Below are 18,905 nucleotides of genomic sequence, written 5' to 3'. Positions count from 1 at the left end.
TAATCGCGGTTAATTTTAATGGCTTCAAAACTGTGGTTTCGTAAAGTTGTTTGTGAAAAGTAATAGTTCAGCTTGTATTTTATAGTCTTATGATTTAGTCTCATGAATAACAGTCGCGATTAGTTTTCCAAGTAGTTGAAAGGAAACGTTCTATTCTTTTAGTCGAAAACTTTTGTTGGCTATGAGTTTTGAAATCATTTGTTTTTATTAAAAAATGAGATGGATCTGCCAATTTTATTTCTATTAAATTGTAGCTAAGCATCTCTATATACAATTCACTATATTAATCTTTTGAAATACAATTTTCTTTTCATAGCGGTTTTTTTTCCTCAAATGGCCCTTCTTCATGAACAACCAATTTTCAAAAAACCAATTTTCGTGATTTTTGCAAATTCGCCCATTTTTTGTAGGTTTTTGTTTTCTTTTCACAGTATCACAATAAAGTGCGTCATTTGACCCACAAATGTTGTCACCTGAAAAAAATGCAAACGAAGAGTTTTATTGTATTTAGTGATCATCACAATTTTTAATTGATTGGGGGGACATCGTTTTCGTGCATATTTTTTGGTGCAAATTTTCCTTTTTTGCCTTTATTTGTCGTTCTTTTTGTAGCCGTATGACATATCCTGAATAATGAAAGGCCTCAGTCGCTCTCTATTGAGGTATAAAATACTCTCTCTCTCTCTCTCTTTCCAAGATTTCATTCGATGCGTTATGTTTCTAAACAGTTCGAAATTAATTCTTTTTTAAAAAAAGAAATGTTTTATTAAACTTATGCCGCTTGTGCTCATTTCTAGTCGACTTGTTGCCAAGTCGCATTGAGGAAAAGTCCCATATTTTGTTCCAAAAAGTACCGGCTAACCTATTAGTATAAATTTATCTGATGCTATTTTAATTTGGTTATGAGAGGTTTTCAAAAATGGACAAGGAATTTTGGTCGTAATTAATATTTGTAACTGTTTGATTTTTATTGCCGTTTCTGGTAGTCATATTATGGTAGCAACAGGTCTCATAGGCTCTCTAGAATACATTGTTATCTTCGTTTAGTAGTTTGTTGAACGATAGGTTGTTATATTAATTTTTTTTATCTTTTCCTCATTTGGTAGACAATTAAGTGAAAAATGTAGATGAGCGGGGTCGGAACTTAATTTGCGAATGCACATTACCGAGCCTCCTTGTTCATTGATAAAATCAAATAACCAAATCACCTGCGGTTTAGAACATCAACTTAAGTTAACTGAACAGTAAAACTGAATTTCTTGGGATTCCTGTTTTGCTGTTGACTCCAGGAATACGTTCCTTAGGCTAAAAATTGTCAACAGATAAAAAAAACAAAACACTATTTTGCTCTTTTAGAGCAATCAATTCTTTCAAGAAACTTAGAAAAACAGCAGTTAAAAACTACTATTTAGCTCAGTAATTTATTAAATAGAAATTCCTTTCTGATGTTGGCACCAATACAAAAATCCACATCAAACTTTTTTTTGCTGAACGAGTAATAAAGAGAATTTATGAATTTTAATGGTTTTGTAATCAGCGTATACAAAACTCCACGTAAGTTGCAGATACCATTTTTTTGCATTCGAAAAATAATGAAATTTCGAAAAAATTGAAACTAAAAAAACTCAATATCTGCCGTTTTAAGCATCTCATTTGTAATTCATTTCCTCCTCATCAATTTGGAGCTCTTTAAATGTTAAAATTTTGCAAGAGTAAATATTGAGAATAAAATTTAGTATTTACATTTTTTCAACAATATTCAATACTTCAAACGCTGTTATTATGGTTCTAAGGGTCATATCTATTACCAGCACGTCCTCAACAATTGTTTTAATTTACATAATATAAATCAAATTTATTTACACATAAAACTTGCAAGGAAACAAAAAAATGTAAAAGGGAAATACCAGTATTTTGGCATTTATTTGCTTCAGACTTTTCAAATGTTATTCATATTAACCGTAAAAACCATTTAGAAAACAATTTTGACAAAAGAACGCATGTTTGAGAACTTTCATTGTTCAAATTGCTATCCATTTTCTGAGCAGTTTGTAAATTGTTAATTTTTGTCATAAAAACTCTCAATTCAGAAGCAGCAACATTTTATCGATAACAAAACCAATCCTAGCAATTGCTGTGGAGGTTTAGTGGCTGCGGGTATATCCAGTATAAGGACCCGGCCGTATCCAGCTCTAAAAACACCAACTTGCGAAGAATCCAGCTGTACACCAAAAATTCTACATTGAAAATGGCTCTGGTCAGAGCTTAAGATGCACGGAGGGTTGTCAGACCAGACAGCAACCCGAAAAAATTGGTCATTACTGTCAACAATTTTAAAGAACTGAAATTATGTCAGAAATAATCTTTAGGAACAATTTTGACGGTTCGTTACGGTTTTCCTATTTTTTTTCTAGGTAATAGATGTTTATGATCATTGAACGTAATGCACTTTGTCTTGAGTTCTTTTGAGGGGAAAACTGTTAACTGTTTTGAAAGCCCAGTTGAACCAAAGTTTTGATTGGTAATTCTCTTACCTTAAAATCCGGGGGCTTTTACCGTGTTGAGAAGTGATATGGATTGCTGATATGTGATTCATGAAACTGTTGATCTGTTGAGTTCATGACCAGTTATGATAACCAAGTTATTTGACAACTTAAGTAATGAAATATTAAAAAAACTAAATAAATATAAAATTTAGAGCATTTTTAAGTGAGATGAGAGCTGAGTTAATAAATTTAACTGAAAAACATGTCCAATTGCTTCATCGAAATATTTACCACTTTCATAAATTAGTTCTAGGCAACCTGATACATAAATTTTTCTTAAGATTTTTTTCAAAAAAGTTCAAACTTTTCTGCCTCCCCCCAAAGTTTACCAAGTTTGCAAAAATCAGTGAAATCTAATACATCTGTACATTTAACCTTTTTTGTTTTGGTCGTTTTTGACGCAATATTATAGCAAAAATGAGTTAGATTTACAAAACTGGTCGTCGTTGTCGATGACGCTTTAATCGAATTCGGCGTTGCAATGATTAATATATACTTTTTGATTATCGTATGCTCGATGACAAAAAGTTTGTTTTAAAACTTTTTTAGTTAAATTCAATTAGATAGTTGGTGCGTAAAATTTGTTTACTAAACCCCCTTTTTTTCTGTTCCTCTTGAATGTTCTCAGTATAAGTAACTAAATGAATCTCGTACATATAATCTAATTTTGAATAGCTCTGTAGCGGTGCTGAAACATGCAAATAGCCTCCTAGCATACGACGCTTTCTACTCTAATTTGTTTAATTGTTCGAAGCTTGTATATTTGGTACTGAAAACAAATTTGTTATTATATATTAATGTATACTTCTTGATTATTATCCATACAGGCATCTCTGGGGTGACATAGATGGGACAGCTGAACAAATGGCATTTATGGAGACCAAATCGGGTGACAATCCAATCTGGATCGGAGTCACCGACAGAGCCGAGAGAAACATCTGGAGAACCCTGAGAGAAAACAAAGACGTGACTGATTTGATCAAATGGCGCAGTTGGGGTTTCAAAAACGACTCGATTAGCATGTACTTAGCATCTAATACTAATCTAGATTTCAGTTCTGGCTTTGCTGTGGCTTGGCACGGGACTGCCAAGAAACCTTTTATTTGCCAGACTTTCTATTCGTAATTTTGTTCAACACTGGTCGAGTTGTCAACTCTTAAAATTGCGAAATAATGAAAGAACTGCGGTGAATGGTTTTAAGATTAGCAGTTTTTAGCGCATAATGTGAAGGTGATAAAAATGAAAAATTCAGCGAACAAAACCTCAACTCTCGAAAAATTTCATAACATTTGTTGAAAAGCATTTTATTTCACATTTTTGTAACAAATATTTCATTTCACCGCAAATCCTACTTTATTTCTGAGTGAAACATCGACTAACGTGCTTAATATATTTGTAAAGCAAACCTTATTGATAAATAATTGAAAGAAAATACCAAAATACCTCAGAAAAAATATTGTGATTAAGCTACTAAAAGCTTCGGAGCATCTCAGAGCTATATGGTTATGATGGCAGATTATTGTTTGCTATACAACACGAGCGCCTTCCTAAGGGTGAAAAAACCCCAAAATTAGTCCCAAAAGACAACGCTTACTAGCGATACTTCAATTTTTTACCTGTAAATGTGATTTATTAAACTTGCCATTTTGAACTATAACAAAATAGATTCAATGCGAAATCTCCTAAATGGACGCTTCACCAATGTTTTCCACAGGAAAGGCTACTTTAGCGAGAAGAGTTTTCGTTAGGAATTGGGTATTGACTCTAATGAGATTATATATGAGACTTATGGCGGCCATAAAACTTACGTGCCCATTTGGAACGGAAGGTCAAGGTGCTGTCCAAAAAACGTTGAACACAGGTTGTTGCCAATGTTATTCAAGAATATTAAGATGATTCAAAAACAGCCCAAAATGCAACATGAAAATTGACTCTTTGGTCCAGTAGCTTGAAACCTGGACGTGATCTTATATCAAAGGAATTGAATAGATAAATGTTTTAATACATAGCTTTGGCAACCATCGGCCTTGATAATTCGGACATAAAAATCTTCTGAAGTTTATAATTTCTGAAACCAAAGGAGCATGAACACACCTCAAGGCTAAAACCCAAGACTACGACGTCATTCCTGAAGAGGAAATTTTTGGTTGCATCAATGACGGGGAGATTTTTTCAAGTTCTTCAGGCGTCAGTCGACCAAGAAGGCACGACAAATTCTTTTTGGTTGCAGACTTCACCAGCAGAAGTTCACCTAAAGTTTCACACGAGATTTGAAATTTGTCCCCATAAAATTTCTCACAGATCAGATATATTTGAAAAAACGGTGGGAACCAAGTTTTCATTGACATTTCAGAAAAAATTCTCAAAATTAAAATAGAATGACAATGGGATTTTGAAAATCGCAATTTTGAAAACTTTGCAAAAAAATAATAAAGCACTAGTCGACTTGTCCTCTAAAACTAGAGTCAATTTCAAATGAAATTAATTTAATTCTCAAATACATTTTTTCATGAAAAATAAGAAAAAGGACAGAAAAATTTTTCATGGTCGGAAGAAGAAAGACTTTTCTTTTAGAGTTCTTGACTTTATATCGACCCATCCTTAAATTCCTTTGTAGATTCCACAAGAGGCGGGAGTTAATAAGCTTTCTCCCGAATAATTGATTTATTTTTCCTGCAGAAACCAGAAAACAGAAGGATTGTGTTATAAATCAAGAAAAACAGAGGCAAGTTATCAACTTTTCGACAAAGAATGGCGGAGACATAACAGCCCGTCCCCTACCATTAATTTACGCCATTTTGAGAAACTCATTATCACGTTTTGTCAGAATAGGAAAGCGGTCTATCAAGAACGAGAAAAGTTGCAAAGGGTATTCCAAAAAGCAGAAACATTACAACAGTTTTTAAGTTAACTCACTGATAATTCAACCCCGTTACAAAAAAACCAAAATTTATCACAAATAGACTTGCCAAGAAGATGAGTACTATAGGTTTCTAAAAATGTTTCTCAATAGATTAACGAAACAATCAAAACTGAAAGAGCCTTTTTGTGAAATGCAAAAATCAACAAATATTTATCATTTATTTATCCGGAGGCAGAAAGCAACAGCATTGCGAACAACATCTAGCTTTAAACCTCTTTATTCAGTGTGTTCAAAAGACCTGGAAACTGAATATACAAGAATTGCAAAACCAGAAGAATATAATTCAGATATCCCAGAGTTCAAAAACAAAAGCAGTTTTCCAGTTTTAATAAAATGATGACAAAACTGAGAAAACATCAATTGACGCTTCAATCAATCAAACATTCAAAAACAATTGTTTTCAAATAAAGACAGTTTTACATTGGCAATAGCAAAAAATGTCAACACTGTTCCTTATTTCTGAAGAATCTGAAAATCGGTTTCAAAAATCAGATTAGGTATATACCAGACTAACCTTAAAATTTGTCTTTTTTCTCATGAAAAAGTACACTGGGAGCTGAAACCAGCCGTCTGAGTTGCTTTCGCTCTTCAGAAGCTTAAAACTAAAAGAAACTAATTTGGATTGCTTCGCTGCGTACTACAAACGGCCCGCTTAATCAATGGAGTAGTCTCTATATTTATGACAAATATGAATTAGATGAACAGACATTGTTTATTTCTTGAAAAGTTGCTCGCTCTGCCAATTGGGTGGTATCTACTGAGCAGAAAATCAAAAAACAAAAGCCAATGCCTGAGTCTTTCGTAAGAATGTAAAGGCCCAAAAATTGAATTATTTCCCCGTCAAAGATTTGTTAACTATAGTCAACTTGTGAGCTGAAAACGCTTTAGCTAATGTCCGTTGTGGCAAATGTAGCCGACAGAAGCCGTTTTTCCCCTTTTGGTCTCACTAGTTGCTCTCATTGTCCCAACAGAGTTTCAAAGAGTTCAAGAATTTCAAACTAGCGCTCGCAATTTAATTGTCCGTCTTCTCAACGTCTCTGTAGCTGTTGTTGCCTATTCAAAGCACATTAAAAACCGAAAGGTTAATGGAGTTTCTTAGTCAGATTTGTTGGGTTTTAAGTTTTTAGTAAATCACAAAGTATTGAAAAAGAAAACAAAACGTAAATTAGTTCAATTGTCTTTGATTTTGATTGAACACAATATAAAGCAGACAAATGAAGCCATACCTGTAATAATCAGAAACGAAAAATTTGCAAAAATTTAGAGCATTTTTTTAAGTCGTAGTCCTGTTTAGTAAACCAGCGGTGCACACGGTGCACACAAATTTTTTTTTCAATTTTTTAAATCAAGTCTTAGCTATAATAGCAGCAAAAAATATACTAAGAGCTCTTTTTCTGTGAAAAGTTGAGTCGCTAATTTTCAAATAATTAAATAGGTTGACACGCGTTCAGAAACAGAAGAATTTTAACTAAATGAGCGTGTTTTTTCCTTCCTTGTGAGCCGTGTTGAAACCTTTACTTTACACAGGACAGAAAAATAACGAGTCTATTAGTTTTCTTTCGGAAATACAAAAAAAAATCAGAGTCGACTACACACGCTGAATAAATCCAAATTACCGAGCTCAACAGTTAAAAATCAATTAACTTTATGTCTTCAAGGAACCTGTTGACCAGAGGAAAAGCTTCGGCCTTTTCGTTGTTTTATCTACGAATTCAAGGAGACGATTGAAGAACTGACGACACATCTGGATAACATCAAGATTGAAAAGTGAGCAGGAGCAACAAATTTTTTGTGATGGGCGTCACTCAAACTTGTTGCCTCGTCTGGAAAAGTTTGAAGTCTCGACGAATGTGGTCAGTTGAGTAAATGATCAATTCATGTAAGCAGTGCATTAGCTGCTCTTTACAGCCGTCAATAAGACAACTCCATTCCCACTGAACAGCGACTGGCTCTCAAAAAGTTGTATTAGAGAACTTGAGAGAAACAATCTCTGACAACGGTGTTCCTCCTCCAATGCCTCCAAGACCGGCAAGACCGTCCTTTTTGCGGCCAAATGAGAAATTATTCAATTGTTTATTAAAAATTCCTCCAGAGCAACCAATTATGTGCTGACAATTGTAGAAAACTGACTGCAGAATTAGTAAAACACTAAACGACAATGAAACACATCAGTCAATCAATGCAAAGGTTAGCAACCCCAAGACAGTATCAACCAATACATCCACTGCAAAAACCCAAGACAAAATTGATTTGAGTAATCTTAAATCCCTAGAGGACAAAATAGTTCTCAGTATAAATGCAAACACCTACCAATTTGTTTAAGTCAACCACCCTCCAATCATCTGAAACAAACTGCCGCTTTGTTATAATTCGAAGTTGTTGATAATCAGCCTGATAAAGCTCACTCATCAATTGAACCAGTTTATTGTTTTTTTGCAGCATCAAATATGCTATTGCAACAATCATAAGTTAAACCAAAAGGAAAGCTTTTTTCTTTTAATTAACGGATCAGAAGAAAAAAGCATGCATTGTTATGCATTTGATTTGCAAAAGACTTTTCACATTAACTGTTCAGCGGTCAAAACCAAAACGCAAGAATTTCAAATCCACGCAGTGTAAATCGGTAAATACTTCAATAGCAAATCCCATCAGGTAAAGGAAAAGAAACAAACCGCAACAAATTTTACCAAATCCTCTCAAATTTTAAAAAAAAACTTAAGTCACATTTCGTTTGACAATAATTAAAATTCAACGACTCAAATAGTTGGTAACTTTCTTTGTAAAGTTGTTGCTTTCTAAAAATACCAGAACAGCGAGAAATTGGCCAAACCAATGTCTTAACAGCCAAACAACTTTGAGTTTTATTGAAACTCAAATCATCCAACTGCAGTTCGGTTCAACAATGCAAATCAATAAAAAAAACCAAACGTTGATAATCGTTTCAGCTCCAAAACGACAATGTACAACCTTGGTGCCACTCTTGTTAGTTGCACAACATAACAGTCGTTTCATTTCTTAATTATTTAGAATAATCTGTTTACGAACCAGCAAAAACCACTTGGATCAACAATTGCTCAACAAGTTAGCAAACAAAACACATCAGGAAACCCAAAAAATTGCAAACTTGCCATTTTCTGGAAATCAACAGTATGATCAACTATCTGAGACACATACAAAGTATTTCCGGTTTGCACGCAACTTCGTTTTATAACCACAACTAAAAATTCTTTTAAAAGTCTACTAATGACATTTCCAAGTCTCAGGGGAGACCCAATGACTTACAAACCATTGAAAAAAATCAAGCTTACTCGTGTGGCCCCGCTTTCAACCCAATTGCCCTGAAAAATTTTATGAGTCACATTGGAAATATCAAATTTGCTTCAAGTTTTCTTATAAATCATTGCAAAACTTGTTGCCTGAAAAGCGATTCCATTCAGCAAAAACATGTATTTTTTGCTTTATTTCACCGCCCAACTAAACATTATCGTCCAGAACAAGTTAGGTGGCCAGACGATGCTTTCTCAGCCAGCAGCTCCAATCACCAGAAATTAAGTCAGCCATTTAACCCAGCCACCTATTGAACAAAAAGTTTAGAATAAATGTACGGAATTTGTCAAAAGATAAAATGCTAGCAAAGAACATGTGCTCTATCGCTTTCTGAGAAACAACAATGTCAACAACAAAAGTTCTACTTGCCCATTTGATTTCTTCGGATCCAACCCTAAATTTTTGTATAAACGAAAATTCCTCATCCTGCAGGGTATGAAAAACTAGAACCAAAACTGGTTTAATTTGTAAATGGCAGTAAGATGTTCAATACCCACGCCACTGTTGATCCTGGAATCCAGTTCATCTTCCTGCTGAAAAAAGTTACTAGTATTTTTGAATTTCTATGCAGAGGACAAGCATCAAAACTCTGGAGTACCTCAACAAAACAATGAGATGCCAATCTCACCACAGAGTCAAACAGAGACGATGACAACTTCTGACAAAACCAATTAAATAATTAAAACCACAAGATCCTTTATCACACCATGTCTCAACGTATAACTCGCAAACATTCGTAAAAACTCTTGAAACAATTATGTCTCAAACATCTTTATTGCATTTTTGTCTCAGACAAAGCATGATCACCCTCCTAGTTGTCAATACGTTTGCATTTATATACCAAATATATGAAATTTTAGATTTGAAAGATTAATCTTTGACCGAGCTGGTTTACCGATCTATACAATTTCTGTGCATAATCTGTGCAACAAAGATATTTAAAGTAATTTTTCAGCAGTATTAGTCTCCACTCTTATAAAGGTGACTACATCCAGCCTCTCAACAAACGCAGAAGCCATAGAAGCCTTTCCACGTAAAAAGATAGCCTATAGAAGTTCACATTCAGTCCCACAAAGCATCGATCGAACAAACCACCGGTTTTTCTCATATCTCCGCCGATGAAACACACTAAAAAGCAAAATTACAAATATTTGGTCAAAAACGATATATAACTGATCGTTTTATCAAGTTCCTGTACCACAGTTTCTAAGGATGCAGCAAGCAACACGAAGAGGTAAAATTTCTGTTTTGGTTTTTTTTGATACTATTGGTCCTTTGTCTCCTCTGTCAATGAATCGAAAGGTTTTTGCATTTGATTTTGATATTTTGAACGAACTGATGAGATCTAAAACCACAAGAAGCTCACAAAACACTCAAAAATTTCTGAACAACTACAATGCCAGATTTAAAATTCCGTTAAACTATTAATATTTCGATAAAAATAAAACACGTGCCGCCAACTTCCTATCTTTGTGGACTTACTCCTATCTTACCGTCACTTACCTCCCTACCACTGATAGTCAAAACAATTAATGAAAAGCTTATTTTCTCATGCGAAAAAGGATACTTTGTCCTCCCAGTCGAATAAGCGTGCCAAAAATGGAATTTGAATCCACCATTGAAGGAGTGTGCCTTCTACAACTAACCAAAAGGAAAAAAATTTAAAAAAGAATAACGAAATTTTTCTCTGGTCCAACAGCCAATTAAAATTGGTCTGGATAAACTCAAAAACTATCAAAATGTTTTCGCTCCGAACGGATAGCAAAAAAATCTTATCTCAACAAGTATCAAACCCAATGACTACGGAGCTTGCTGTCTTGAGACATTAGAAATTTAGAAATTTAGCAGAAATTGCTACCGCAACACGAATTCCCCTGCAAGACTGAGTCTTCATGAAATGAGATGAGCAGCCCCTCAAAAACATGTGCTGTAGAGACGCATGACGCATGAACCTGTTGCTGCAAGACGCATGACCCCGTAGTTGGTTCGAGAAAATTTTCTACGTGGAACGATTCTTCTTACAGTTACAACAAAGATTGAACTTTTCTCACGCGCAAAGATTTTCAATCATCGAGAAATTATCTCGAGAAAATTTTCCAACTGCAAAACAAGATGCTTAAATCCATTGTGCGATGAGAACGTACTATTCAGTTCCTGTGGTCAGTTTTAAGCACCAGCAAAACTGGACCAGGAAAATCGTCCAATAACTAAGCATACCAGGGGCGAACCTTTTCGTTTGTACTGAGAACCCGCCCATCAGACACGTTTTCACAAGTCCAGAGATGCAAGAAATTTTTTTTATTTAACAGCGCAACCAGGTGATTGGCCTTCGGAAACCGTTATCAATTATACGATTTTACTGTTTTTTATGCTGACGGTTTGGTTTAAAAAACCTTAAGTCACCCAGCTTTCGCTTTCCGAAAGCTCTCTCTCGACATCTTTTTAACAATCCTTGCTCAATTTCAATGCTCAAGCCCACACAGCTCACTTTTTTTTTGCTGAGCAGCCTCATATTGAGAAACCTTTGACTCCAAATCAAATTTTAATAACACAGAGTCTTTTCAATAACACGTCACCGGCACAATTAGCTGATGAGCCAACTGCAGGAGTGAAGACATGGAACAACACACAAAACATGATAGACCTTGTATGATGACGCTTGGTGAAAGTGTTGCTGCTCTCCTTTAGCAGACAATCAAAAGGCTAAACAGCAATGATCTTTCTCGCAAAGGCGCAAAGTGAACGAATGGATTATAGTGTCAAAAGACTCTACACAAAGATGCTTTTGGCTAATGGGAAAGGTCATAGAGACCAGGAAGAGATGACGTTAGGAGAGTCATAAAGGCAAGAGCGGCTGACGGCACGTACTTTCGCTCCGTTTGCGGTCTGGCGCGTTTTTCTCTATAGATTTTATTTTTTTTGCTTCGGTTTTAGGCAACGTGTATTACTTCTTTTCTTCTAATGAATGAATCGAAGACTTTAACCAGTTTTGGCTCAGTTTTTCAGAGCCATGTCAAACTAGATTACAATTAATGTCAACCAATTTATGCCTCAGAAACATCTTGACGCCCCTTAGTGAACCTTCAGAATTATTATGATGATTCGAAAACCGCTTTAAATGAAATTAAATTTAACTCCATGGTCCTGTTACATGAAACCCAGCCTAGCTCTTATAACAAAGCAATTGGCTAGATAAATGTTTTACAACACTGGAAGTGCATTTAAATCCGTGCCGTAAAAATGCTCTCGAATTTACTTTTGATGAGAAACACCCAATCAGATAATGTCGAGCTGAAAGTTGTTTCTGGTCTTGCTATCTTGTTCTCGAAATTGTCTCCTACCACCATGTCCTGCGCTCGATTTTGTATCTGATATGACACTATCGTGCGCGCAAAATATGTTTTTCTTTTAAAAAAATAGCTCGCAAATCTGAAATCGTGTGATCTCAACAGCGTTCACCGCAAATTAGTCCAGTATCCGATTTTTCGTTAATACAGAAGATATGCTTCTTTGAAGATCTACAACTGCAAATGAACTGAAACATATTTCCCTACAAGAGTCTCAAAATATGAAAACTTGTCTTTTGTGCGCCCGTTTCTGCATTACACAGGATTAGGTGCGCGACCCAAGACAGGTATCGACCACACCAACTTGGGTCGCAGAGAGGCGTTTCGCGTGAGATTAAACTCAGTGGTTTTGAAAAAGTTTTGGTCGCGCCTCCTGTCTGGCCAATGACAGTTTTTGACCTGTTCGGTCTGGCCAATATCTACATTTCGGTCTGTTTCGTCTAGCAAAAACCCACATTTCGCTCTGTTTGGTCTTGCAAAAACTCACATTTCTGTGTGTTTGGTCTGGCTTCACCAAATTAATTTTTTAAAGTCGGATTGGTCTTTAAATCGACAGTTTTTCATTTACTTTTTTTTAAAAATCTCAATCATTTCTCGTTCAAAATGAACGAAAGTAATCAATTGCAAAATCTATTGGATGCGTCTACAAATTCAAGTGGGTCTGGCCTAGAGTCTGTTCCCTTCTGGCCGATGGTCTGGACAAAGTCTGTTCACTTTGGCCAATGGTGGCAAAAAACTGGATAATTCCCTTTTTTGGGCATGGTCGGTCTAGAACCCCACTGTCCGCGACCCGAGTCTGTCTAGCCAATACCTGTACTGGGTCGCAGACCTCACTCTGGGTGTTTCAGCGCAATAACTGAAAGTGGGCCGATGTGCGAAAAAAAACAACTTTCATCAATAATTTTTTTATAGCTTTTTTAAAAGCGGGCCATCTCTTGTTAGCTACTGGACACCTTTGTTCTGATAAGAGCCAATGAATTTCAGTGCAGTCTCTGGTCAAACTGATTTTGTACTATTTGCTCTTGGTAGAACCACCGGCGATTTACATACAGACATGAAAAATATATGTTACAAATATATATATATATATATATATATATATATATATATATATATATATATATATATATATATATTAAATAGTAAATTCGAAGAGAGCTGATAAATAGGTGTTTTTTATTTGCGTATGAGTTTGTATTTGTGAGGAGGGTGTTTATATTCAAAAACTCACGGTATGCACATTTTTTTGTAACAAATTCTACTCTTCAATACCCCTAGTATGGGATTTCTCGGATCTTTCCGTTGTGCTCCCCAGTACGTTATGCTCCCCCAATTACAGAGCATGTGTCATTACATAGTAAATCATGGTAAAAATATTGCACGTGCTTAGGGGGGGGGGGTGAGTGCAAAATAATATGTATCTTTAAGCCTGGGAGGGCAGAGACGAAAAAGATCTGATTTCTCTTGTCTTTCTGTGATGCGTAAAAATTGACGTGTGATGTAAACTTTATTAACTGAAAACTAAAAAATCAGCATTGAGATGGTGTAAAATGTAAAATTGTGTATTTGAACCCAGGCAGATTATTGTACAATACTTTTATGAAAACAATACTTTTATGTTCCTCTTCATCAAAGCTTGTCTATTTGAAAACTTGGGACCAAAAAGGAGGCGGTAAATTAAACTATTATTTTGCTGACAAACTGTAGCAGTAGTGTTGATTTATACCCATTTCTCTATTTTTAAACAGTTTTTATTAGGGGTGTTTATTCAATTTTTCAAAATATTTTTTTGAAAACACTTTATTCAACTTTTCCAGGATTATAGAAAAAAATTAAGGAAATGTTAAAAATTATCTGTGCAGCATTATATAAATTTAAAGCCTGTTGAGTTAGTCGTAAACTGAATCTTCTGGCGTCTGTATGAAATTTTAAGGTATTTCTTTTACTCATTTGTTGCTGGTTTCCAGTTTTGCCCCTAATAAACTGTACGAGGTGACTCTTCTTACTAATTTTTTTATATCTTTAATTGGCCTCCATTTTGTAATAATTGTTTTACAGAGACGTTTGTTTTGGTACGAATAGACGCTAGTATTGCATGCAATTTTCATGAAAATTGAGTTGTTTTGATTCCCCTCAAGGTCAAAATTTTCCCTTGTATGCTCGCCTTAGGAAATGTCAATTGTTGAATGACATAATTTTGTTAAAAACTTGCGATGAAAAACGTTTTCGAGAGTATTTTGCTCTAGTGTCCTGCATTGCTTCCTTTTTGAGAGAAAATAATGGAAAAAGCTAAACTGGGTCAAGAACAGTCATTATTTTAAGCCGAGTTATATTCGCAGGTAAATCTTTTCGGCTGATTGAATGTTGGGCACACCCATTTACGTTCACCTAAAGTCTTTTCAGAGCCAATTTCTGTCGAGAAAAGTTTTCTTAGTTGATAGCGCATCTAGCTTAGAACACTTTAACCTGACACTATAATTAGTGTTAAAGATAAATTTTTGTCGATATTGCAATCCGAAATTATTTTGTTTTCTGAAGAGAATCTTTCATCACATTTTTCACAACAAGCGGAACATTCACAACCACAAAGGGAATTTTACTCGCATAAAAGATTTTTTCATAAAAGACCTCGCCTTTTTTTCTTATTCCAAATTCTTCATAAGTGAGGTCTTTTTCGTTATCCCTGAATCAGTACTAGATTTTACAAACTACTCGAAAATTTGAATACAAATGAAAAGAAATTGTTGAGATTTTTTGAATAAGGTTGTTTCTAATTGAGACAGAGCTGAATATGCATAAAGTTTGGTGTTTTTTTCATTTAACATTCATATAAGGCGACATAAAGTAATTTATCATTGTTCAAAGAAAGGTATTATGGATAAGAAAAACCCATCAAGTCTTTTTTTCTTTTACAAAAACCGGATTTCAGTTCAGATTTTTCCTCACCATGCCTCAAAATAATAGCACATTTCTAACAAAGAAGTATTTCCTAGTTATGTTGGTTAGTTTTATACATTTTCGGGCTTCGGCTAATTATTCTTTATCACGCCGAAGGTAAGACACCAAAATTTTCTGGCAGCTAGCCGAACAGGGGAATTTGAACTGAAGTTATGAGAACAGCTCAACGCAGTAGAAATAAAATATTTCGTCTAGAAAGAATAAAATATGGCGTATGAATACCCCCCATCAAATTTGTGAAAAGGAAGTCCTCTTCCCCATTTGAAGCTAAACATTCTATGTTACCACAAATTACCCATGAAAGCCGTATATGTGATGGTGCCGGTGTCTGGGGGGGGGGGGGGGGGGGGTAATAACAGAGAAGATCTCAAAATCTTCATAGAAGTTTAAACTTTTAGGGCGACAACCTGGAAAGTAGATTTTCGACTCTCGACTCGTTTAGCCGACTACACTTTCGTACAGTTCGTTGTAACTCGACGAACTACATGTGCGATTGCATGCGCTGTGAATTCACGATGTCATTCGTTTAATTTATGCCACGAAAAATTATGCCAACTGAACTTCAAAGCAATCACGACATCCTGCATTCGTTCAGTAACTGAGGACCGAACATGTGTTTATGTAGGCTTGAACAAAAACAATGTTGTTCAATGCGACGCTGAAAATCAACAAGATTGCGATAAAAATCCCAAAAATGGGAACCAAAAAATGTTCGAATGGACTGTTTGGTTTGACGGCGATTTGTTATCAGAAGAATCTTTTTCGTGGACCAGACAACGTTTCCGAAACTGCACGCAAGGAACTGAAATTACTGATGATTTTCGCTGTAGTGGATGTCCGGATTTTGTCGAGAAATTGGATCTGATTATGGATTTGAAAAACTGGACCGATGCTGAGAAGTATTGCGACTCGCATCCAGATTCTGTAACTGGGCAGCAAAGGTTAAAAACTATTGTAAGAAAAAACTCAAAAACACTGTAAACTAGCCGTGAATGCTCACTTACAACTGGGGTTTTCTCTCAAGCATTTTACTTAGGTTAAAAAACAATTTAAGCTGAGCAAAACTCAACAACATTGTGATTCCACTTTTTTTGAATCAGTTTAATTTGTTCATGCTTTTCACTTTGCAGTGGAATAGGAGACATTATCGCTCAGAAAAAAAAGAAATAAAAACTGATAGCTAACTTAATTGTCAATTGCCCTCAAACAAAGATTGTAGCAGTAATTTTAGTCTTGCCGGCTTTTTACGCAATTTTTTATACTACAGAATTTACTTCCGACCATTTGCGTGTTGTTTTTCGTGTTACTAGCTTTAAAGGTACTTTTTCACATAATTGCATCCAAAATTTTGGCTTTTTTAACTCTCAGGTAAAATTTGAAGCAGCTTAATTTGCGGCAGTTTATTACTATAAATTAACTGAAATGTTAACCAAAGTAAAAATCGCTCTCTAAATAAATTCGTTTGAAGACATTTGATCTCTATGAAAAGCAATAAAAAATTTCCGATATTAGTGGGCATTGTTTAGTTTTCTCAGCAAAAATAAAAGGCTTCATGTTATTGGTTCTAATAAATTATCTTGTAAGAAATAGGTAAAATTCATCTGGAAAATATTTCACGAAACATTTTTTTGAAGTCTTGAAACGGTAAAGAATTACTTAAGGCAATCAAAACTTCATTTCAACAAATTAACTAAATTTGCTGCATTTTTTGCTTGTTTCAGTTATATTTTCCAAGCGATCGGTTACCCCTGCCCTCCAGACTGTTGTTTTTTTTTCTTTTCAAGTGCTTTTTCCAAAACTTTTTTTCTCCCCATTTCATATTTCTGTTTAAAAAAAGTTTCAAGGTTTCAAAAACACATAAAAATCAGATTTTGAGATTCAAAAAAAAATTTTTTCTCCTTCTTTATGTTTTCTCCGATGAAGAAAAAAGTGAAAACTTGACTGAAGAAAAGGAAAAACATCAGCTTAGCATATTTATTCCACCACTTTGAAAAAAAAAATGTTGGAAAAATAACCACGATGTTTTCTGCTACACTGCGTTAAAATGCGTTATCCATATAAAAACTTGAAAGTGCTTCCAAGCATATATCAGGAGCTCAAACAAAAAGTTTATTTTGCTTTCTCATTGTGTTTGTTTATGAGCCTTTGAGATCTTTATAAGACTAAATTTATGTTATCTTATTTGGATCGTAGAACTTAATTACCTATGAGCCCATAAAAAATATCATTTTTTTGAAAACTGTATTTTCTTGATTTTTTTTCAATTTGCAAAGTTCATCACTAAAAACAATATTCCAGAAAAGAGAGGTCAAGCTGACGATTTTTATCTCTGGTATACTTAAACAACGCTAACATATGAACTGAAAACTATTTGATGACATTTTCAGAGGAAAAAAATGAGTTTATTGCGGAACTGCAAATTTGTTCCTGATCATTTAAGGTTTTTTGTATTTTGGTCAGTTAATAAGTCAAAAACAAATTGGGACATTTTTTCACCCAAAAACATTCTGGATATTTTAGACAATTTTATTGACAATCCTATTCTGCCAACCTATGGTTATTGTAATATTTCTATTTGATTAATAGGGTGATAAAACAATTTACTTCACCTTTTTTGAATAAAATAAGCAAAACAACATAAGCGTTCATTCAGCGTAAAAGCTGTATTCATTTAAGAGATAATTTGATATGACACATTCTTTTTTTACACATAGCCGTAATTGTTTTTTTCTCCAGTCATTTTCTGTTATTTCTTTTACAACTGGTCAAAAATTTTTTTCTCAAAATTGTTGCGGAAGATTTGCTGTTTTTAAGTTCTAATTTTTCCATAACAACATAAATCAATTAAGGTATTTTGTATTTTGGTCATTTAATAAGTCAAAAACATTTTGGTACATTTTTTCACCTAAAAAAATTCTGGATATTTTTGACAATTTTGCCCTATTCTGCCGACCTATGATTTTTGTAATATTTCTATTTCATTAATAGTGTTATAAAACGATTTACTTCACCTTTTTTGAATAAAACAAGCAAAACAACATAAAGGGTACTACATTCAGCGTAAAAGCTGTATTCATTATAGAGATAATTTGATGTGACACATTCTTTTTTACACATAGCCGTAATTGTTTTTATTTTTTTCCAGTCATTTTTTGTTATTTCCTTTACAACTGGTCAAATATTTTTTTTTCTCAAATTTGTTGCCGAAGACTTGCTGTTTTTAAGTTCTAATTTTTCCATATGAACTCCTATCCCTGCTCCTTTTGAATTGTTTTTTTTCCAGTTTGTTATCTGCGATTGAGAATATTTCTATAGCTCGCCAGTAGCCCGTTATTTAACCACACCCCCATTTATCAGCCAATGTATTCATCCAAATTGTGACCTATACAAAAACACACAAAATTCAAATCTTTATGAAAACTTGAATAGAATCGAGACATGTAGTTCTTGAACTAACTTTCTATGATTTAACACTTTTTTATGGAAAATATTGTTATAGATCTTCCATTTAAAATGTTAGCCAACGCAACTTCCGTTTTTGCCTAATTGGACGCTATTGATAAAAATTTGATCTCGTTTTGAGCGTAAAAAATAGCATTTTATCCAATCAGATGTTCACATTTTTGTGACTTCAAACTGATAGCCGGACTAAATATTTTCATAAATGTTTGAGATTTTGTTCAAAAATTTTCACAGGTGATTGTGACACGAAATAGTCTGACCATTTTGCCTTTATTGATGCTTTCTTTTCGCAATTATGAGCAGTGCTGTTTTTTTAATGAATTCCAGTGTGAATGGCTTTCC

The 18,905-nt window shown here is 34.4% G+C and overlaps 1 protein-coding gene across 1 annotated transcript in view; it reads right to left on the bottom strand.

Moving 5' to 3' along the window:
* LOC142348733 (prefoldin subunit 1-like) overlaps window positions 1-17,979 on the bottom strand; it is a 218,590-nt gene extending 200,611 nt beyond the window's left edge. Inside the window, exon 1 of the mRNA XM_075400203.1 lies at window positions 17,969-17,979. The gene's annotated coding sequence lies outside the window, so the exon portion shown is untranslated. The remainder of the gene's footprint in view (window positions 1-17,968) is intronic.
* Between the last annotated feature and the right edge of the window lie 926 nt (window positions 17,980-18,905).

This window comes from Convolutriloba macropyga, chromosome 10 (genome assembly GCF_964194025.1).
Source record: "Convolutriloba macropyga chromosome 10, txConMacr16.3, whole genome shotgun sequence".
Taxonomy (NCBI): Eukaryota; Metazoa; Xenacoelomorpha; order Acoela; family Convolutidae; genus Convolutriloba; species Convolutriloba macropyga.
The sequence above is the reverse complement of the archived record's forward strand: the minus strand, read 5'-3'. Positions and strand labels throughout refer to the sequence as shown.